Source organism: Tauraco erythrolophus, chromosome 27, assembly GCF_009769465.1.
Source record: "Tauraco erythrolophus isolate bTauEry1 chromosome 27, bTauEry1.pri, whole genome shotgun sequence".
Taxonomy (NCBI): Eukaryota; Metazoa; Chordata; class Aves; order Musophagiformes; family Musophagidae; genus Tauraco; species Tauraco erythrolophus.
Genome location: NC_141491.1, coordinates 3,302,349 through 3,324,647, shown reverse-complemented (window position 1 = coordinate 3,324,647; position 22,299 = coordinate 3,302,349).

Below are 22,299 nucleotides of genomic sequence, written 5' to 3'. Positions count from 1 at the left end.
CAGTGTAACCTGCCTCCTCCAGCACCACGTTGCCCTGGGACTGCTCAGGAATGCAAAATTATTGAGGTGCAGGCCCTCAAGGGGGGAAAAAAAACGTTACAAGCACTAATTAGGGCTTGTGCGTGCACAGATGTTCCACTGGTTTAACTTGAACTGGGTTGCGTGCCCGAACGTGGGGCTAAGGGGAGGATTAACGCTGGTTTAAGGTTGCCTACACCCAGCATTGCTGCACCGGTGCCACGCCGCGCTTTCAGCTCGACCACTTCCATGAAGGTTTTTCTCCTTCTCGCTTTTGAAATAAAAGGTTGAGGGACGGATCCGCCCAGGTGAAGCGGCATTTATTGATGCTCAACCCTCTGCAGTTCACAGAGTGCGTGTACCCCTCCCAAAAGATGCTATCACGCAAGGGGTCAGTTGCTCCCAGGGGACGTCAGAGGACTGTGCCCCATGGTTCGCAGGGCTGGGCACATGCCAGCCCTGGGTGATCAACCATAGTGCCCATGAAGAACCCCAAAACTACAGCGCCCAGGAGGAACCCCAATTTTGCCACCGTTCATGGTGCTCTGGAGATCTGCCTTCCCCACGCCCGGAGCAGGGAGGGCTTTGTGTGTGAGGATACCCTCACTTCTTGGGGTACCCACACTGCCCTGGGGGGGGTCCCCACTGCTTGGGGGTGCACACCTGTCACTGCCATGGGGAGGTACCCACACTGCCCAGGGGGGCACGCATTGCAGTGCCACGGGGAAGGGGGGGGTCCCATGCTGCAGTGCCGTGGGGTGGTACCCATCGTGGGGTGCATGCACCCGGGGGGTCCCCGTACTGCTCGGGGGTGTATGCACGGTGCTACCCAGGGGGGTTCCCACACTGCCCGGGGGTGCATGAACCGTTCTGCCCGGGGAGGGTGTTACGACCCCGCCCGCTGCCTCCCGTCCCCCTTAAGCAGCCGACGGGGCGGGCCGCCACCTTAAGAGAGCCCCTCCCCCGGCGGGCTGGGACGGGCCCTTCCCGGCTCGGCTCCGCACGGCTCGGCACGGCACGGGTTGCCATGACAAGCATTTTCTCCCGCTAGCTCCGGGACCGCTCCTCCGCCGCCTTCTTTCCCCCCCCATCCCATGGCCAACGGCGGGGGCTCCGCTGTCAGCCGGGCGTCGTGGGGGCTGAGCCGGTGAGTGCGTGGGGAGGCGGGGGGAAAGGACACGGGAGTGGGGTGGGGGGGTCCTGTATGGTGCTTCTTGGGGCTTGTTTTTTTGGTGTTGAGCACATGGGGGGGAGGGGGGTGGAAGCACCGCTCCCACCGCCCCACCCGCGGCGGCTGCTGCGGTGGGAGCGGTGCTTTCACCCCCATCCCCCCACTCCCAGTGCACTCCCAGTGCAGCACCCAGGTGCAGCAGGTGGGATTGGGGAGGGGATGTGCTTGGCGTGGCGTCCCCCCCACCCCGGGGCTGTCCGGTCTCGCTGCACCCCGGAGGCGGGTGGGTCACTGGAGGTGGGTGGGATGGTGGGATACCCACGGTCCCTCCGCTTTGTTTTTGTGCGTGGGGGGTCTGCGAGACGTGCAGCCCCCTCCGCGGCATCTGGGGGTGGGTGGGAAACCGCTCCGGTCGTATCGTGCAACTTGTTGCTTTGCCCTTGAGTTGGGCGGGGGGGCGTGGGGCTCTCGGTCGCGCGTGTTATTGGAGGGCAGCGTGTTGTGGCATTGCAGGGGAGGTGGGGGACAGGATGCGACCACCGTGGGTCGGGCTCCGTCTGCCTGATGCCTCCATCCATCCCAGGCCACGCTGCAGCTTGGCACTGGTGCCGGAGGGAAGGGCAGAGGCAGCGCAGGCATGCGGGGGGGGGGGGGGGCGTCTTGCAGCAGCCCAAGGACAGAGCGGGGAAGGTGCTGCGTGGGTGGCTTTCCCCATCCGTGGGGCAGGAGGGGTGCTGCTTCCTGCGCGGAGTCGGGCGAGGTGCGTCTGGAGTGGGGTAACCCGGGCAGGGTGTGCGTGGGGCCGGAGCTGGACACAGGGGCGGGATGGAGGGTGGGATGGCAGAGCCGTGGCACCGCGGGGAGGGGGGGGGGAGGCTGCCTGGTGTTTGCCCACGCCACGGCCAGGCACGTCCCTCTCCTGCCTGCACCAATCCAGCTGATCGAATCCACAGCAGAAAACAGGAGGATTGGGGAGGAAAAAAAAAAAAAAAAAAGAGAAATAAAGAAAAGCAGGAGGCTCCGGCCCACATGGCCAGCAGGCAGGAGCCTCTTCCGCCTCCAGCGCCCTGCCTGCATCCCAGCCCTGCCTGCGCCCTGTGCCTGCAGCCTTCGAGCATCTGCTCCTGCTGCCCGGCCTGGCCCGGTGGGCAGGGGCCGGGGTCGTGCCCCTTGTGGGGTCCGAGTGGGGTGTAGGGCTGGGTGGTCCCCCCCCCCCCAACCCTGCTTGGCCGGAGGCAAGCCGAGATCTGGAGGTGGAGGGGAGTGGAGGAGGGACAATAGGTTATTGTGCTCTTATCTCTGGAGACCTGGGGTTGGCCGGGGGTTTGGATTGCCAATCTCAAACCAGTGCAGCCTGTTTCTGCCCGTGGATGGGCAGCCGGGCTGGGACCCAGGGGCAGCTAGCTGGGGTGGCGGTGAGTGCTCGGAGCTCCCTGTGGGGTGTCCAGAGCTCTCCTGGGGCTGGGGGCACTGTTCTGTGCCCCCACCCCAAACAGGCACGATGCTTTTGGTGTTGGCCGCACCGGCAGGCAGGTCTGCACCGGCTGCCTGCGCTCTGCCTGGCTCCAGACAGTGCCCTCAATCTTTCGCTTCCGTGAGCACTGAAACGCACCTAAATTATTTAATCATGAGCTCGAGAAGCTGACGCCCCCGCGCTCCGCCAGCCCCACCCCGCAGTGGCGTGGGGTTCCCTTCCCAGCTCGGTGTCCCGTGGGCTGGCCCCCTCGGGTCACCCTCCCCAGGAAAACCCACCTGTCCCCTCGGGATGGTGTGGGGTGGGTGCTGGGGTCAGGGGTGGCTGCAGGTGCCCGCCGGGTAGCGGAGGGCTCTCCCAGGCCCAATGGAGGGAGCTGGGTGGTCTTGGAGGCCTCCCAAAAGCTCCGTGCCCTTTGATTCCCCAAAGCTTGTTTGGAGCAGTTGACTCAGATATGTGGGTTTTCTACCCCACGCCAAGGCGGGTGCTGCACCGGCGTGGTGGAGGAGGTGCCCATGCCAGGACAGTGGTATGGTGCAAGCGGACCCGGGAAGCGCCCAGGGCAGCGAGGCAGAGCTTGCCCATACCTCCCACTTCCCTGCACCTCCAGAGCCCAGCCCCTCGGGGTGCAGACTCCATCCCTGTCCCACCCTCGCCAGCAGTGGGGCTGTGGGTGCTGCCCTCTGTGCAAGGCGACGTGCGGGGACCTCTGCAAAGCCTGGGCTCCTTCCCTGGAGGAGCAGAGCTGGCTGGCACTGGGGAGGTGGTGCGAGTGCTGCAGGTAGAGGCTTAAGAGGGCAAAGAGGGTGTTGTTGGGTGGTGGTTGTGGTTTTTGTTTTTTCTTGGTTGAGATGGTGACGGAGGGAATTCCCTGCGCCGGCTCGCGTGCAGTGGGTCTGACTCTCGCAGCGTTCTGTGCGTGGGGGATCTCTGGTCATCGGCGTGTGCCGCTGCCGGCTGGAGCGTCACCGAGCCTTGTGCCCGAGGAGCCCCCTGGGACAGCCCCACGCAGGGCAGGGTGAGCCGTCGGGTGGCACAGGTCCTTGGGCAGGGTGAGTAAGAGCAGGGAGGGACTCCTGCTCCTCTCCGCTGCTGTTTTGCAGTAGAAAGCACCGGGGTGGAGCTGTGCCTGGAGTTCCCCCTCTTCCCCAAGGCCTTCCCCGGGAAGATAAGCCTGCTCCTTCCCTGCCCGCACCTCGCAGAGGCTGTGGGTTCCCTGCACGCTTCCTCCTCCTCTCTTCATTGTTTGGGTTTTTTTTTTCCTTTTTCTTATTTTTTCCCCCTGTGCAAGGCCACGAGCGGGGTTTGCCCGCAGTGGCCGCACATGCCTGTTGCGGCAGCGCTGGAAGGAACCCGCGGGGTCTGGGGCACGCGAGGAGCCCGGCGCTGAGCAGCAGCTCTGCCGCAGGGACTCGCTGCCGATGCCCGTTTGCTGCTGCTCCCCATATCCGCGGCTCCCCACGGCAGGGCCCGGGGAAGGGCTGGCTGCTGCTCCAGCTTCCTCCTTGCCCGGGGCCCCTCCCTGCCCAGGAAGGCTGCGTCGCGTTAGCAAATCACCGCTGCTTTCTGGGAGCTGGAGGAAAATCTGGGTTAAACTCCCCGGCGAGCAGTGGGGTGGGAACCCCGCTCTGCTCCGGGTGCCACTGTGCCAGACGTGTGCTCGCTGCGGCAGGGATCAGGCTTGGGCAGTGGGAGCATGAGGAGGGACACGGCGGTGCTCGGTGTGACCATGGCAATGGGATGCAGATCCTTAGGTGGGGAGGTGGCCACTGCAGCACGAAAAAGATGCCACCTCCTTGGTGTTCCCCAACTCCTCTGTCTTGCTGAGGACTTCTGGGAGCGGATCCAGGCAGGATGAGCAATGCTGGCCGATGCCTGTTGGCTGCCTGGAGCCCTCCTGGTCGGGATGGATGGAGGCAGCGATGTCATTTCTATCATATAGGTGGAAATCCAGTGTGTAGAGGAGGAAATAAATTGGTTTGGGTGATCTGGGAATTGGAACCCATCCCTCTCGCTCCTGTGCTGTGCCCGGGAGGGAATAAGGACCCGTCTCATGGTGCTGGTGATGCTCCTGGGGGAAGCAGCTTTGATGGAGAGAGCGTGGTGCACCTCTCCCCAGCCTCCTCCTTCTCAAAATCAGTGTATCCAAAGGCCTCCTGCTATGAGCAGTGACCGGCTGGAGGAGAGGGACAGGTGGGTGACAGCACCCAGTGGTGGCCAGCCCAGAGCTCCTTGCTGGGTTTCCCAGTGACATTGGGACTGGGATCATGTTTTGGGGTGCAGGTCCAGCCTTGGGGTCCCTCGGTTCAGCTGGCCATGGGAGCCACGTTCCCTGCCACCTCCTGCCAGCGCTTTCTGAGGCCAAACTAATGAAACATCTGACTTTGATGTTTTAATTAGTTGCTTTTGGCTTTAATGCAGAGGGATAATAGAGTTTCCATGGACTTATAAAACCTGCCCCTCTATTTGTTCATTAGAAAAAGGAAAGGGAAAAAAAAAAAAGGCAAGCTAACCCTGGATAGAGAAAGGAAGAAAGCAAACGCTTAAGACGTGCAGAGCACATGACAACCCGCTGGTGTGTCACCCACCTGGATGGTGACTCTTTTAAAGCACTAATTAAGCAACTTAGATCCTGGGAGAGCTCTCTGTGAGTAACAGATGAGTTCAGTGTCCTCTTGTCTTTGTGAGCTTCTGGGAGGGGTCTTGGACTTAAACGCGGGAAGCCGATGCACAGCGACGTGCCCTCGGGGATTGGGGCCGTGGGGTCCTGGCCAGGAGCATCCCTCCCCCCACACCACCTTGGTGGCAAAGCAGGGGGCTGGCCCTGTTCTCACAAGCGTGGACAGGCCATTTTTGTCCTGGCAGATGGAGAGGGATGTGGGGACCATGGTGTGGGCGTGAGGTGGGATGCCAAGTGCTCCTGGGCTGGCTCCCTGGGACAACTGTTTGTCTGCATCGTGCCATCCGGTCCTAAATGCCATATGGACCAGGAGGCGCTGGGATGGGGAGGGGGTCACCATGCAGCTGGGACATCGGCCCTGCCTGCAGTCCTCTGCCAAAACCCTGTGCCTAGTTTGCTCCAGAGCAAGGGAAGGGGCATGGGAAGGATCATCCTGTCGGGCAGCGCCAAGGGCTGGCTCAGCAGAGCTCCTCGTGTCTGCAAGCCCGTCCCTCCCTGCAGCACGAGAGTCCATGGTGGGGACACGCAGTCCCCTAACGTGGGGCAGTCCCGTGCACCCCCTGCCCATCGCAGGCACCCGAGCTGGGACACGGCGGGTCCCCGGTGTGGGGGCTCCTCGCCAGGGTGGCAGAAGCCAAGTGGAAGGTTTGGCCGGTTGTCCGTGTTTTGTGCTGACGGGGAAACTTTTGCTTCTACGCTTCCATGGCAGAGATGAGTCGGCAGCTGGGCTGAGCCGAGGCGCCGACAGCCAAAGGAGCCGAGCGCTGCTGCGGGTGCCTGGGGCAAGTCTCCATACCCCCTTTTTTTATTTTTTTTTTATTTTATGCAGTATCTGTATTTTCCCCCTGCTAAAGCAGCCGGGGTCTGCACGGAGCAGCTGGTGTGCCCGGGCAGAGCACACGGCGTAGGAGTCCCTACCCGGAAGAGTTTGTCTGGCGGGGACGGGGAGGGAGGAATCCGATCCCTCCTTTTCCCAGGCTGGGATCCCAGCGCGCTTCGCTTCCCGCGGCCCTGGCTGGCTCCCCGCTCCCGAGCCCCCTGCGTGGGTCTGGACCTCCTGCTCTGTCCCGGCTGGCAGGGGAGTGCTCTGTGCTGCTGATCCTGCGTCTCCTCCACCGCTGCTGACATCTCCTCTTTGTCTCCGGCACGGAAAGGTCAGCCCTGCCTAACTCGCCGCGGTCCGTTACGGAGCCGTAAATAAGCTGGATCCTTCTGCCGCGGGGCCACAGCAGCCGCCGGCTCTTGGACTGATCCCAGCATCCTCCTCCCTGGGCAGAGGAAGGATACATGCCGGGGAGGGATTGGGCTGGTCGGTGATGCCAGCCGGGGGCTGTAGCAGGGCGGGCTGAGGCCCGAGGCACTCGCTGCAGCAGTGAAAGCAGCGTGCCCTGTGCCAAGGGCGAGAGCCTGGAGGGCTGCTCATGGCTCCTGCCTTCCCCAGGCTAAAAATAAGCCTCTGGCCCTCGCGGTGCTGCCTCTGCTCCTGCTGGGGGGGGCCGGGGTGGGCAGGGGGTGAAGCTGGAGGGGACTGTGGGGGACCACGGGGGAGCTCAGCCCTGCACCGTGGTCGCAGGGCCTGCCTGGGACTTGGCGTGACCTTTGCTCTTTGAGCATCGAATCCGGTGATCAGATTTTCAGGTCTGGGCTCAGATTTCGGACAGAAGGTGTCTGATTTTCAGCCTGGTTTCCCAAGATGCTAATTAAGGACCCTGCTGCAGCAGTGAGAGCTTTACTGTCCCTTCTCCACCCCTCGCTTGCCCAGGAGGTGCCGATTGCCCCGGCCAGCCCCATGCCGTGCCCTTGGCTTTTCTCTTCTTGCCCTTTGTTCCCGCTCGGAAATGTTGATGCTGCGTCTCTCTCTGCTCCAGCTCTCCCAGAGGCTTAGTGGCACGGCATAGTGGCGCTCCAGCTCTTCATCCCTCTTCCCACCTTCTCACCAGCTATTTAAAAGTAACCCCGGGTTGCTCAAGTGCTCAGCTGCTCTGGGCGGATCTCAGGTTATACAGATGTGGTGGGAAAACCGTTCTCTTACTGGTACCTGCCGCTGCAGGCAGTGAAGGGACACGAGGACGAGCGAGGAGATGGCTCAGTCCTCCAGCATCTTCGCGTCTCAGCTCCTTTCTGCAGGGGCTGAAGCCCCCACCTTATCGCTGGCTCTTGGGGCTGAGTGGGGCGGTACCCGGGGGCAGCAGGACGGCTCCAGGTGTGAGCTGCTGGCCCTGAAATTCAGGGCAGAGCATCTCATTTGCTGCCTGAAGCTCCCGGATCAGCGTGGCACCTGTACAGCCTGCCCGCCGGTGCCGTGTGCCGGGAGAGCCGCCTCAGCGCCGGCTGCGTACGAAACTGTGCCGTGACATATCGCTGCAGCTGGCAGCCGGCAGCGCGCGGTGCTCAGCTTCCCTGGGGTTCCCAGCCCAGCGCCGCCCGCTCCCGAGCGGCTTTCTGCCGGCGCTGCGCTCTGCCGTGGGCACGTGGCTGCGCCGGGAGTGTGGATCCGGCATGGCCTCTGTGATGGAGACAGCCTGGGGGTGACCCAGGCTGGGAGGCAGCTTGTGCTCCAGCGTGAACCTGAGTTAAATATTATTCCTGCCTCTGGAACAGGGAGAGGTTGGTGCAAGGAGGGGGATTGCAGGGAAGCGAGGGCAGGCTGGAGTCGTGGCTCTGCCAGAGGCGGTTTGGTGATGCCGGTAACGCCAGGCTGGTGGTAGAGGAGACCGAGCTGCTGGTGGGATGGGCTGCAAGGCTGGAATTGTGCTTGGAGAGGGTCGTGTGGCTTGAGACAGCCCCGCTGCTACAGAAAAGGAGGAAAGCTGTAACAACCACCCGCCTCTACGCATTACTCAGTGCAGGGGATTTATCCCGTGTGCGGGCAGAGCTGGCAGAGAGGCCCGACTGCCTTTGCCGGGGGACGCCGAGGGAAGCAGGGGGCGAATCAGCCGCAGGGAGCCAGGACCAGAAACTTGGCTGTGGAAAAGCTGAAAGGGCGGCGGATCTTTCCTGGGTGTCTTGGTGCAGACGTGGCTGTGAGTCACCGCATCCTGCTTGGGGAAAGTGTGGGGACCCAAAACTTTCATCGGAGCAGCTGTGCAGGGTGCTGGTGGCCCCAGGGATGGGTGCCCAGTGGGTCCCACTGTGCCCACCCCATTCTCCCATGGGAGCAGGGTTGTGCTTATCACCTGGGGGCGTGTTGGCGGAGCCAGGGGGACCCTTCCCGTAGCCAGAATCTCCCGTGTCCTGGCTCAAGCTACGAAAGTGTGAAGCTCCACAGCCTGCGTTTTCCAGTGTGACTAGTGCTGGCTATTTTTAGTTGTCCGAATTAAGCTTGCCTAAACGATGTCTTTTGAGGTTTACTTGAGGGAGGAGACCTGAAGTGGTGTTATTTCCTAAGTGACGAATTGCTCTTAAGTCTGACCCCAAATGGACTGTTCAAAAGCAAAGGGAAGGTCCCAAACCAGCTGACTGTGTTTGGGCAGCACTTCCTCCCTGCAGAGCTGCAGGGCACTGGGGGTGTTTCCCGAGTGAGTGGGAGATCTCCTGGGGGAAGGAGAAAGCAAGCAGCCAAGACCCGCTCGCCTCGCCGTGGGGGGGGAAAAAAACCAGCAGCATAACCTCATCCTGCTACCTGCTTTGGCATCCCCCGGGATATGCTTGCACCCCAGGAGCCAGTCTTGCAAACGCCTGTCTGCTCTGCGGAGTATTAAATCCGCGGGCTGCTCTTCCTAGGGGCAGCTTGGATTACTCGATGGGTGCTGGGTGCCAAGCGCAGCCGATGGCAGCTCCCGGAGGAGGTGGCTGCTTTGCAGGCTGGGGAGGAGGCTGGAGCCATGGGGCAGGGTGCTGAGGTGTTGCTCTGTAGATGCCTGTTTTGGGGGAGGCTCGTCCGGGGGCGATGGAGAGGTGGCTGCCCTGGTACCCAGCACATGCTTGAGGGCTGGGTGCAGCTGGTCCCCTGAGTGCAGCCATGAGCCAGGCTCTGGGGAGCCAAAATCCTTCTGCAACGTGCTCTGGTTCTATGTCCACCACTGAGTTCTGTTGTGCTGACTCCTGACCCGCTGCCTTTTGTTTCTTTCCATTCATTGCTTCCTTTCTTGACGATGTTTTCCATCTCTTCCCCATCCGTGCCTGCCATCTGCGGACATGCTCATCTTCTGCGTGCCTGGTCTCACTTTGCTGGGCACCAACTTGGGCACCCCGCACCGCCTTTACCCAGTGCTCGGTGCAGGAATGGCCCTTCCTCCTCCTCGCCTTCCCTGCAGCATCTGGGTGTTTCTCTGCAGGGCAGCAGCCGGGGGATCCTCTCGCTCCTGCAGTTGAACGTGAAATGCATCAAATCCTTGCAAGACGTTGCAGCTCGTGCTTCTGCAGCGCAGGGGGGCCTTGTGCTGCAGGCAGGTGTCCGCTGCTCTCCGCGGGCAGATGCAGCCTGGAGCGAGGAGGCTGGAGGTGTTGCCTTGTGCTTCCATTCAGGGGACTGTCCCTTTTCCCTTTGGAAAGGACAACGAGGGGATCCTCCCTTCCTCTTTCCGCTCCCTTGGCCGCAGCTGCCTGCGCAGACTGGCCTCGCTGTTTCTCAGCCCCTGAGACCTCACTGTGCTCCGTTCCCGCTTGAGGCGATGGCTTTGGGCAGCATGTTGCCAAGAGAGGACCCAGAAAAGCGGGCAGAGAGGGGAGGGCTTCCCTGAATCTCGTTCTCCTGGCCCCAGGACCCTGGCTGGCTGCCTCCCCTCAAGGGCTGTGTGGGAGCAGGGTGCTCCCTGGGCAGAACAAGCCCTGCTGGTGCTGGGGGACCCCGAACAGTGCCAGGGGACCCTGAACCAAGCAGGCTCCCCTGGCAGTGAGACTTGCTTTTTGCATTCCCACCTTCCTTGTTATGCAGAGAGCAAATATATCTGCCCTGACCCAGCCTGGGGTCAGAGGATGAGGCAAAAAAGGCTGATGGAGAGAATGATGAAGGACCCCAGTGCCCATGGGGAAGCCGGGAAAATGTAGGGGCAGTGAAGAGGAGCCAGAGCCTTGGGAGCGGAGGGGATTGCAGCGTGCCGAGTGATCCTGGGTAGGATGTGTGGGGCAGGAGGAGGGGGAATCCTGTCCACGCAAAACCCCCGGCAGTAGGTGGGTTTTGCGTTTTCCCAGCTGAGTGACAAGCAGGCTCACTGCAGGCAGCGTGTCCCCCAGCCACAGGCCAGCATGTCTGCCCCCTGTACCCCGGGTACCAGCCTGGCGCTGGGCTCAGGTGTCCCTGGGGAGCTGCCAGGAGCCGGGTGCTGGCCGCTCGCTTTACTCCCTGCGGATTGCCCTGCTCCGTCTGCCTGCTGCGCTGCTGGCTGCCAACGGAACGCCCCTGACACCCGGATTGCGGCAGTAATCTCTGCCCTATCGCTGCTAAAGCTGCTATTATCCCCAGATTAGAGCTGGTGCTTAGATACCCACCTGTATAAATGCCAGCCATAGGCAGGGACTGTTTTAAAGCTTCCCACAGCTCCTGCGCCTCCGGGTCCAGCCAGGACAAAGTGGCCGGTGGCCGGCAGTCACCTCGGGTGACCTCGGGGCCGTGCCAAGCGCGGCTGTGCCACGCGGGGCTGGTTTCCTCCTCTTGCTTGGAGGCTGGGCAGAGGCTGCAGAGCTTTGGGACTGGCTCCGTGCTAGTGGGGGGCATTGCTCCCTGGGGTGGGGGTGTGGGTGTGGGTCAGCACCAGAGGGGCTAGAAGGCACCATCCCACCTGGAGGGCTGCAGGAGGTGGGAGCCTCACCAGTGACTTCACGCTGGCACTTGAGGAAAGGGATATCCCAGTTTCTCCGGGTTACTGGTGCAGCTGCGAGCCTCTGGGGTGTTGCCTCAAGCACGTGGGGTTTGAGACGCTGCGTAAACAGGATAGCAGGTCAGGACGGTGCTGAGTGCCCGAGGCACAAGGGTGTGTGTGTGTGCACGGAGGTGGGGCCGGGGCAGCACTGGGAATGACAGTGCCAGGAACGGCGGTGCCGGAAATGGCGGTGCCCAGCACACCAGGGCTCCGTTGCTGGATCGGGGCAGCAGGGGCATAGCAGCGGGTCGGGTCCGGTTGTGGGGTGCTGAGGGGACGGTCCCCAGCCACCACTGGGAGGGGAGCACACGGTGCCCGTGAGGATGCCGGTGACGGCAGCGAGTGCCACGGCCGGGCGCTGAGCAAGGTTCTCCACGAGGGCTCAGCCCAGGTAGGGCGACTTTTAAACATATCGGTGCGTTAATTAAGCTTTAATTAAAAGTATGTTAACGGTTTCAAAATGCACTGACACCTCGTGCAAGCAGAGGACCTAGTAGTGCCAGGAAGGCGCTCACTGGCTGTGGGTTACCTTGGGGCTGCGGGAAGCTTTGAGGAGCAGATAGGGCGCGTGTTTTCCACGTGTTTTCCATGTGTTTTTCCCATCCAGCGCAACGTGCCTCCCCCTGCACCCTCCTGCCCTGGCCAGGCTGGGGAATGGGTGTCCCCAGGGTGATGAGTGGGAGAGGCACACCGGCCCTGGCTAAGTGGGGTGACAGCTAGGTGCTGTGTGGGCCACCCCTTACATGGGGTGGGTGCCCCCTCCTTGCCTGCAGCCTCTCCCCATGGCAGCTGGGCTTCTGCACGGTGCCAGCGTGCCACTCTCCTCCCTGGCATTTCGCATCCTCCCCCCCGCCACCCCAGCCCTATCCCTGCACGCGCAGCTTTACTTTAGTATTTATTTTTCAAGCAGATTCCTGCTATTTACTTAAAGAACTGGTTCTCCAGCCGCAGGACACGCAAGGCGGTGGGGGACGAGGAGTGGGGACCCCCGGAGCCTCGCAGGGGGCCGGAGATGTACGTGCCCCCTCCCGTGGCACTCTGCCTTATCCCAGCAACTGGCTCACGTTAGCTTTTCCTGCCCCTCCCCGTGCTCTCCTGGCCCATCTGGCTCTCTCCTCTTATTTATCGGTACATATTTTCCAGGCTGTGATTTGCCTCTTCTGCAAAGCTGCCGCTTTGCCCGGATTTCATCTCCCGATGCTGCCACGGGCTTTGCTCCGCAAGGCTCTAATTTGGTGCCCGGGATGTCGGCTTTCTTCCCTCGTATAAATGTGCCTCTCGGTCCTCTGCGTCTCTCCCGCTCTCCCTCCCTCCCTTTAATTAGACTTCTTACTGCATGGAACAGTTTGCAGTTATATATGGAAAACAGCCTACACTTTCCCAGGAGCGGGGCATGTCGGGAAGGGAAACGGCGAGCAGCCGGCGCGCTCTCCCTGGGAGCGCGTGTGTTTTTCCTATCGCGGACACAATTTTGCCGGCTTTATTTTTTTAACCCTTTGGGGCAGGGAGGGGGCTCACAACTCCCCCCCCCCCCCCCAGTTGCTTATTCTTGCCTTTCGCCTGGAAAATCCCTTCTCTGCTTGGACTTTTAAGTGGCAAAATATGGATTTGCTGCCGGCGTGAGGGATACCTGCAAACTGGGATCGGAGAAGTAACCCTTTGCCCAGCACGCTGTCCGTGATTCGGAGTGTGACTCTGTGGGAGCCCTTGGAGCTGAGACGGTGGGGAGCTGTGGGAGTGCTGGACCCCCGGACCCATCTCATCCCCCTTGCCTGCGTGGCGAGGGTGGCAGGAGGGGTGTTTCTGTTCCCAGCCCTTCATTGTGTCCTCAGGGCTGCTGCCAGCCTCAGGGGTCAGGATCTGAGCATTGGGTCATCCCTCCTGCTGTCCCAGCCCACTCCCGGGGGCTACTGGACTTGCTGGGGCTCCCCTCTGGTGCATCTTCATTTTGGGGGACCCCCTTTTTGCTGGGCAGGCGGTGCAACCCACTGTCTTTCCCCGTGGTGTCCAACGAGCCCTGCTTCCCCTGCCTCAGTTTCCCTCACTGTGAACGAGAGGGATGTTTGGTTTTTTTTCTATTATTGCTGCTATTTTGGATTTTGCACGGGCTTTTTCTTTTCACCAAGCGGGGCAGGAGGAAGCAGCTCATCACGGTGCTCTGGTGAGAAGGTTAGTGCTGCACTCACCCAGATGCTTCCATGGGTCTTGGGGTGCCGCGGAGCACTGCCCAGCATTGCTGGCCAGGGTGCCCCGTGGCACCCCAAGGGCTTAACCTCTCCTCCCGTCTTCCAGAAGAAGCAGATGCTTCTCCCAGCCACTGCTGGGAGGAAGTGACGGGACCTATTTTAAGCCCCCGGGGATCTTCAGGGTAGGAATCCCCTGTCCCTGTGTAATACTGCTAAAAATATCATGGCTGTACCCATGCGTCCTGGCCGATAGCTCGCTCGTTCTCTGGGTCTTCTTTTGCTTGTGAAACTCCCTCATGTGCTGTAGGTCAGTTCTTGCTTTCTGGTTTTCACTTTTATTTTAAGCTAAGCTGTTTTTTTGCTTCCTGAATAGGATGTAGAAAGGTGGGAGCCAGGTCTGCCGAGATCTTCTCCCTGCTCAGGGGCTGGGAGAGGATTGATGCTGTGCTCAGGTGTGTTGCTGCCTCAGTTTCTCCATCTGTGTTAGGTGGAGGAATGTGCAGGGAAGTGAATCCCAGGCCTGCTGGAGAGCATTGGCACCCGGTGCTCGTGGGCTGCCCCATCTGATGGGCATCCGCAGGCGCTGGAGCGGTGGGGATGGCCGAATGCACCAGGACTGTCTGGTGCGTTCCTGTCTCTCTCCTTGCTCCCCTGAGTGCTAGGCACAGGGCTGGGCTGGCAATGAAGGCTGTGGGTGAGCTGGGTCGGGCTCGGCTCTGCCAAAGTGCCAGTGTCCTCCGGCCGTGCCTCTGCCCCGGGAACCGCTCGTGAGGTCTCTGGAGCAGAGAGTGCCCGTCCCTCCAGGCAGGGCTCTTGGTTCTCACCATCTTGTGTGCTGCACAAGTCCTCGGTTTTAATCCTGTCCTCGTGGCCCGTGCCCGGTCCGCCAGCCGCCTGCCATGCTTTGCGCATCGGCACTTCTGCTCCGCGGGGGCCGGCCAGGAGAGTCCCAGCATCCCTGTGCCATGCTGGGCAAAGCCGTGCTGGGACAGAGCCTCTGCCTGGGGACGGGACCCCCAGCTGTGCCCACCCATCCTGACCAGATCATCGGGGTCATCTCCCTTCTGCAGTGGGGTGCCCAGACCAGCGGGCATCCAGGCATGCCGTGAACCAGGAGCATGTGGTCTGAGCGCAGGGCTGGGATGTGACCGTGCTGGACGTCCAGCCAGGGCAGTGGTGCTGCAGGAGGAGTTTCAGAGACTGAGCCCCGGGCCTGGTTTTGCTGCCTTGTTTCTCTGATCAAGTCCTGCTTTGTGGTTTCAAGTCAGCTGAATCCCAAACCTTTCCCTGCCTTGCTTTGGACTCACTTGTTTGCTCCAGGTTGTAAAACAGAACTAAGGATCCAGGACCGGATCCGTGGCAGGGCTGAAGTGCAGGAGGACGGATCAACCCCTGCGAATGGAGAGGCCGTGGGGGGCAGCATGGGGGGAGCTGTCTACCTCGGACCCCTCCCTGCTGAGGCGTTACAAAACAGATTCAACTGGAGGGGAGGGGGGAAAAAAAGCATTAGAGTGAGGAGTTGCCCCATACGTGCCAGCTGATGCCTTATTGCCCGGCAGTGGGTGCCGATGCTCCCGGCTGGGGAGGGAAAAACTTGTTTCCCGGTGCTGAGTGGGAGGGAGAAGAGGTGGACGAAGCCTCACGCTGGGGTCCAGCACAGCCCCCTCGGTCTGTTGCTTCCCTGGAGCTCTGCAACACGCCCGCTCACCCTGCACCGGGCACCGCTCCCTTGGTGAGGTGCCCGGTGGTGGGACAGGATGCTGTGTCCCTCCGAAGGCTGGAGGGCTGCAGGTATTTGCTGGTGCAGAAGAGGCTGGGGTTTGCTCTCTGCATACTTCTGCATTCCTCCACCGGCTGCGCTACCTTGTAAAGCACAAAAGAATAATGAGAGGAGCTGGGGTGATTTAGTGCAGGCGCCGGGAGAGAAATACCAAGGCCTTAGATGGAAACATTCCCCTTGACAGCTCGCCTGGAGACTCCCTCCTTTTTCTTTCTTTCTGCCCCCTCCCTGAAATTCCTGGGCCCCTGCAGCGCAGGGAAGCTCAGGGGTGCAGGCGGATTCCTGAGCCCCGGCACAGAGGCTGTGGCGGCTGCGCCGGTGGCTTTTGCACGTGAATGTGTCATGCCAGGGCTTGGGCAGCGGGAGCCAGGGGCTGCCTTGGCCCCTGGGCTGGCAGCGGGCTCGGGGCAGCAGGTTTTGGGGAGCCATGTCATGGATCGCTGCATCCACGCTTGTTCCACGCCTCTGCAGCGCCTGGTGCTCCCCTGCCTCCAGCCTCTTCCCTGCCTTTCGCAAGAGCTAATTGCTGCCTTGGGCGTGCAAAAAGAAAAAACCCAACAGTTTTCCTACCTTTGTTAACAGGAGGCAAAATACTAGGGAAAACGGAGCCACGGCAGCTGGAATTAGTGGGCTGATGGCAGCTTCTTGCGTTCCCTATGGAGTTGCCTGCAAAGGGAGATGCACTTTCGGAGAAGGTCGCCTCTGCCTGCCTTCCACTTGTGCTTTCCCTGTGCCCGCAGTCCCCGGTGCGCGGCTCAGAGCTGCCACCCTTCCTTTCAGTCCCCGCAGCCTGGCAGGAGAGGAGGAGGATGGTGCGATGGTGTAAGGATGCTCAGGGTGGGATGCTGCTCTGGTTTCTTCCCCATCTGTGGTCCCTCCAGTGCCAGCGTCCGTGCGCTGTGCACGCTGCGTGGGGACGAGTGTGCAAACCCAGCCGAGGGGGTGACAGCTTGGTTGGGGACGTGCACCCTGACCTGTGCCCTTGCACGTGCGTGTGCCGGCAGTCACTGTGCGCTTGGCACCGAGCAAGTGCTCGCCCCGCTCCCGTCAGCGGGGAAGCGTGTGCCTGGGCAGAGATGTGTGGGAGAAATACTACGGGCTCCGCCATCCGTGGGCTGGTGCGATTCATGCTCCGGCGGCGGCAGGGGAGGGTGGGGAGCCGGGGCTGGTGGCGGTGACATCTCGGTGCCACCAGCTCCTTCCCGCGCCTCCGACAACACGTGTCACTCCGAGCCAGCGCGTGACGGCGTTACACGGTAACCGGGTGCTTTTGGCGGGGGGGGGGATGTGTGTGTCCCCTCCGCCCTCACGTCACCTCCGGCGTCCCGGCTCGCAGACGGTGAGGTGCGTAGGAATCGGCACCGCGTGGGACTTCGGGGAATTTTAACTCACTGCGTGGCGGAGCTGCAGGTCCCCACCGTGGGGATGCGGGAGGAGAAGGGGCTGCTTTTCCCGGATGCTGCCGCGGGGGCTGCCGGTGGGTTAGCGTAGCAGAAGCCTTGAGCTCCTTCTGACCCTGCAGCAAATTTCTGCTGGAGTTGGTGTTCCCATAGGGAAAACATCGGTTCCTGCAGCCCTGCACTGTGAACCAAGTCACTTCTGCACCGTGACTTGGTTTCCCCTGGCACGGTGTTGCTGCCACCCAGCTCTGCCGGGGCTGTGCCAGGCCCCAGCACTTCCTGGATGTTTTCCTGGCTCCCTTTCCAGCAGCAATGGCCATGATGGGGGATGGGGCACATTTAGTCCCCCTAGTCTTGCAAGATGAAGGCTGGGAGCTGCTTCCCCCACTGCATTGCAAGGGAAATGAGAGGATTTTGCAGCCATTGAGGTCTCCCCCATCTCAGAATTTCAGCTCTTGCATTTCCCTGTCCCCATGTGCAGCACCCTGGGCTGCAGCAGCTGTCAGGTGGGTGTTGCTGGGGGTTTCCTGCTGGCGGGCGCTGAGGTGGCCCCGCTGGGAAGGGAAATGCCACCGTCCCCTCCCCTGGGGCACCATGCAGCCCACACCAAGGCAGCGTGCTCCCGCGAAGGAAGCGGATGCTGCGGTGGCAGGAGGCGCCAGCGAGGAGGTAATATCCCATGAGCAACATGGGTGCCCGCCCAGGGCAGCCCCGGCAGGAGACCATGTCTGGACTTAGCACCCAGGGCCTGGGGGAGGGAGCAAGGAGAGGTAGATGCTGGTGTGACTGGGGGAAGAGGGACAGATCCTGCATCCGTGCTGCATGGGTGCTGGCGCAGGGTGCTATGTGCAGAGCTCATGCCTGGAGAGGTCTGTCTGGGGTGTTCCGGGCTGGCCTCATCCCCCATCACCTCCTCCACCCTTCCCTGGAGGGTGCAGGTTGCCACACCGTGACCTTTGCTGCCTGCTCCAACGGCTGTGATCCTGGGCCTCCTCCCCTCTTGGCTGCAACCACTGGGGGAAGCGTTTGATCCCAACGGTGAAAAATCCTCCCTGGGATGCACCAGCGGGCTGCAGCCTTGCCCCTCGGGAGCAGTGTGCCATTTGTCACTCTGAGTCACTGTCTCAGCTCCTTCCACCCGTCCCTCTCCAGAGGAGGTGGGTGCCCTCCCCAGGACGCCCTGGCCACCCAGCATGGGAAGGGTTAAGCATGTGGGGAAGGCTTGCCATGGGTGTTGCTGGGAACTAGCTGTGCTGCCATCTGCACATTTCGATTTGGTGAGTGTGCCAGGGAGGGGCCCGATCCCTACCTGGCCCCCCCTGCTTCGTGGGGACTCCACGAGGTGGAGGACTTTGGGGGGAGGGTGTTTTGCTGCTCAAAATCCACCAAGTGTTGTTGTCACCGTGGCCTGGGGACCACTTCTGGCTCCGTGTGTCCCTGGGCATGTCACTCCATCTTGGTTGTGGTCCTGCCTCTGCCATGGGAGATGGACCCGGCTCAGTCCGGGGCGGGGAGGTCGCACCCTCCCTGTGCCCCCCCACGTCTGCCAAGGGCAGCGTGCCCAAGGCTTCTGCCTCTGTTGAAACTGGGCAGGCTGTGTTGTACAAAGGGTACAGACACCCGGTGCAGGGAGCCCCGTGCACTCCCTGGCATCTCCCTGCACGTTCGCTCCGCTCGCTCCGTCCCTGGTCCTGCTGCTGCCTGGGGTGGTCCCTTCCCCTCCTGAAACACCTTCCCCCGGTGGCAGCACTTAACACGTCTCTCCCGGTGATTTTTCTCAGCAGATGTAGCTGTTCCAGCAGCTTTTCGTCTCCCTCTGCCCTTAGAACATTGCTCCCATGTGGGACCGTGGCTCAGCGATGGGTGCTGAGCGGTGGTGGGGTCCGTGCCCCGGGACGGAGAGCCGGGAGAGCTGAGCGGTGTCCCCCAGGACACCTCCCAGGGAGCGGGCAGTGAAAGGTGCTTCAGGCCCGTTTTTATGCTTTAATTGGCTACTTTGGCTTTTGGAGCCCATGCGTCCGTCTGGAAAGTGTCTGTCCATGCAGCTCCAGGGGCTCGGCACAGCCTCTCCGCAGGGGATGGAGCTCGGCTTTTAATTTCCAAAGAGAAAAATCTTAAACCCAGGCCAAGAAGGGTAATTTTGGGATTTGGTTTGTTGTTTTTTTTTCTCCCCACTTGGCAACATAAACACCATCTCCAACAGCTTTACATTGAGTTTGCCATGGCAACCTCCAGCAGCCGAGTGTTCCCAACACCCCGTCTCCAAAGTGGGAGAGGAGATGAACCCCGGTGGGTGCTGCCCAAGGGGCAGGATGACACTGAGTGAGGGGCAGCGCGTGGGGCTGGGGTGCGGGCAGCCTCTGAACCGATGCAGCAGGGCAGGTGCTGGAGAAGGTGATAAACTTTGATCCAGATGGCCTGAGGTTTGCTCAATGGGCCTGATCCTGCCCGGCCGAGCTGCCCGGCTGGCCCGGCAGGGTTGGTGGCCCTGGGCAGGGGAGGTGGCGGCTGGTGTTGCTCTTCCTTGGCACGGTGCTTTCTGCCCTGTGTGGTTGGAGATGTCCAGGCTGGAGCGAGATGTGGGAAGGAGCTGAGCTGGGGTGTGGATTTTCCCCTCCTTCGTGGGCAAAAAAGAAAAACAAACCCACCTGAGTTTGGTCAGGGCTTGTTCCATCTCTGGCCATCTGCCAGGGTGGATGGAGTGATGCTCGCATCTGCTCAACGGGGTCCACTCCGAGGGTGCTGAGCTGAGCAGGGAGGGTTCCTGCTCAGACAGCCACCGCCAGCGCCATGGGCTGTGCCGCCGGTGCCATGGGCCATGCCACCAGCACTGCAGCAAGACCGCTCGTGGCTTGGCTGAAGGTGTCATATGTGAAATGTCCAGCTGGGTTTTTTTTGGGTTTTTTTGTTTGTTTTTTTTTCTCCAGCTTAGCTTTTCATCCCTGGGGAGGGAAGCTGTGAGCACGGGTGTGTGAAGGGGAGCTGTGCTGGAGCTGCATGCGGTGTGAGTGCAGAGCGTGCCTGGAGAGGGCTGGATGTGCCGTTGGGCTCGGTGCACCCGTCAGGCTGCTCATGGCACCCACCTCACCTTGCCCATGCCCGGGCATGAGGTCTGCAAGTCCTGCAGCCCACTTTCTTCTCTCCCTCGGCTTAAAAGCCAACGGGCCCCTCTCCTTGTGCCAGCCCTAAAGTGCCGGCGGCTGCTCGGCTGCCCGGGGTGGGCACACGCGGAGGGCTGCTCCGGCCCCGGCGCTGGCCTGCGGCCGCTCTCCCCAGCCAGGACGGAGGTGTAATGCAGCCGTTTATTATTCTGGGCAGGTTCGTCTGCAGCACCGCATCGGCTTCACCATTCCTCGCCAGCCGCTCCCTCCTTCCCAGCGTGTGCACGCTCCTTCCCCCCGCTCACACCCCGGCCCATGGATCGAGAGGGTCCGTGCCCTTCCCCACCACCATCCCAAACTCCTTGTCTGCAGCTACCCTTGTCCTGCTCGGGGACACTGTTTGGGAGGTGACGCAGCACCACTGGCAGCTTGGGGGGGGTCCTGTGAAGCCAGTGCCCAGGCAGGGCAAGGCGGTCGGGCTCCCGGTTGGGCTCTCCCACCTGTGCCATGTTTTCTTGCCCTGTGTGCCAAGGGGAACCTCGGGGAGCTCTTCGTCCTCTCTGGTGCCTGGGGGCTCTGGAACTGAGTTATTGGAGTTAGGGACATCCTGCTGAATGCTGCTGGAGTCATTAGGAGCTTGTTAAAGCGGGAAGCCTGAGTGCAGCTCTCCATTTGCCTGGGACGGATCCTTCCCAGCCCGGCCAGGGAGCCTGTCCTGTGCCAGCGGGATGGGCAGGAATGGGTCTCTGAGCTGGCTGGTGCTCAGACCCCAAACTGGGGCTGGAGGAGGATGCTCAAAGCAGCAGCAGGAGCCTTCCTCCACCACGGTCCCTCCTTTCTCCTTGACCGGCGGATCGAGTCCCCAAGGCTGGCACTGCTGGAGGGAAGGAGCCTCGGGCTGGGCACGGGCTGGCGATGATGATCGGTGCTCCTGTGAGCTCCTTCTGGGGTAATTACGGACAAGGCCGTTACACTATTAATTAACTGTCTTTCTCTTAACCTCTGAGCTTTCCTCAGAAGATGTTAGTTGCTATGAAAGAGGAAAAAATTAGTGTGCTGAGGTGGGAGAGTTATCTTTTTTTTTTTTTCCTCTGTTAATCAGCAGGAGTCTGCTTAATTGGACCTGCCGTCTCCCACTGCCCGCTGCCGGCAGCTTTCCTGCCTATAAATGATAGATGAGCTCAGCTCCCCAAGGAGCCGTGGAGTGACCGGGCTGGGCATGGGCAAGGTGGCCCAGCTGGTGCTGGTGATCTCTGCTTTCTGGGGCAGCAGCAACGCTCTGTCCTCAGGGTGCAAGTCTGAGTGCCGCAGGAGCCTCAGTGCTGGAGGGGGAGCACGTCCCTGTGCTCCTCATCCCTTTGCTGCCCGTGGCTGGTGGACGCGACCCACCCGTGGCAGTGGCATCGCTGGCATTCGGTTGGTGCCTGTTGCCTCCTGATAATGCCGAGAGCTGCCCTGGGTGTTGCTGGTGGGGAGGGGAGCTGCTTGCAGGGGCCAGGCCCTGGGTTGGGTGTGCTGGGAGGGGTTTGCTTTTTCAGGATCTTGCTGCCCCAAGGGTTGCAAAGCTGATGTGACCGGGGCTGGAATTGGGGCGGTTTGCTGTGGGGCGGTGCTGGGACAACCCCATGATGGACTGGTGCCCATCTGTTGAGTTTGCAAGGGCTGGTGCATCCCGGGATGCAGTGATGGATGTTTTCCCTCCTTCTTCCCGTTCTCATCTGGTCTTCTCTGGCCACTTGCTTTGCCACCTCTGGACGTCTGTCTCGGTGCTGATATTGCCTTAGCGGCCGTTCTCCTTTTGTTATGTTGCTCTAGGAAAGGCTTTATTTTCTCTCCATAAAGAGCCTCTCTTGTAGGCTCTTTGCCTCCGGAGCGGTGTCTGGGAGTGTTGCTGCTGGCGGCTGAGCTCGGGAGCAGAGCCAGGGAGCACCTTCAGCAAAAGAAAGCCCTTTCCTCCTCCCACCCGTGCTGCACCGCCGGCTCCCTCCATGTCCCCAGCTGTCCCCAGCACATGTCCTCTCTGCCCGGGGTGCCTGCAGGGCATCCCAGTGCCCAAACTCCTGGGGAAGGAGGGAGCTGGGGTGTTTGTAGTCCCTGTCTGGCCGCAGCGCTCAGGTCGTGCTGGTTGAAGTGGTTTTGGGGCTCGCCTGCCCTCGGTGGCAGGGCTGGGGTGTAACCCGGCTGTTTGGGGCTTTGAGATCCGGGGCTGAGCGCCCACTTGGTGCCTTCGAGGGGACGGTGCAAGAGCTTGTGAGTGGAGCACGTGGGACTTCCCAAGACACAGCCTGAAAGGGTCATTAATGCAAAAGCCTCTTCGTTTTAGAGAAACACGCGGGTTTTAGTAGCTTCTCCAGTTCCTGCCAAGTCTCTCCACTGATTAAAAGTCCGCTGGGTGCTGCGAGCCCCTTTCCGTCGGTGCGGGCTACCTCAGGGGGATGCTCCCGCGTACCCGTTGGCAGCGCGGCGAGCCGGTGCTCCCGCCCCGGGACGGCAGCCTGCGGAGGAAGCAGCTGTTTTCCACTGCTGAGTTGTATTTTTAAACCAAAGTGAATGGGAGCATTTTTCTGGGCTGGGCAGCTGGGGACTGAGCGAAGAACCACCTGGGTGCCCTTCCTGCCCGGCCCCGCGCGCTGCCGGAGCTGCTGCTGCCGGTTTTCCCCGCGGTATGGCCGAGCGCCTGCGAAACAC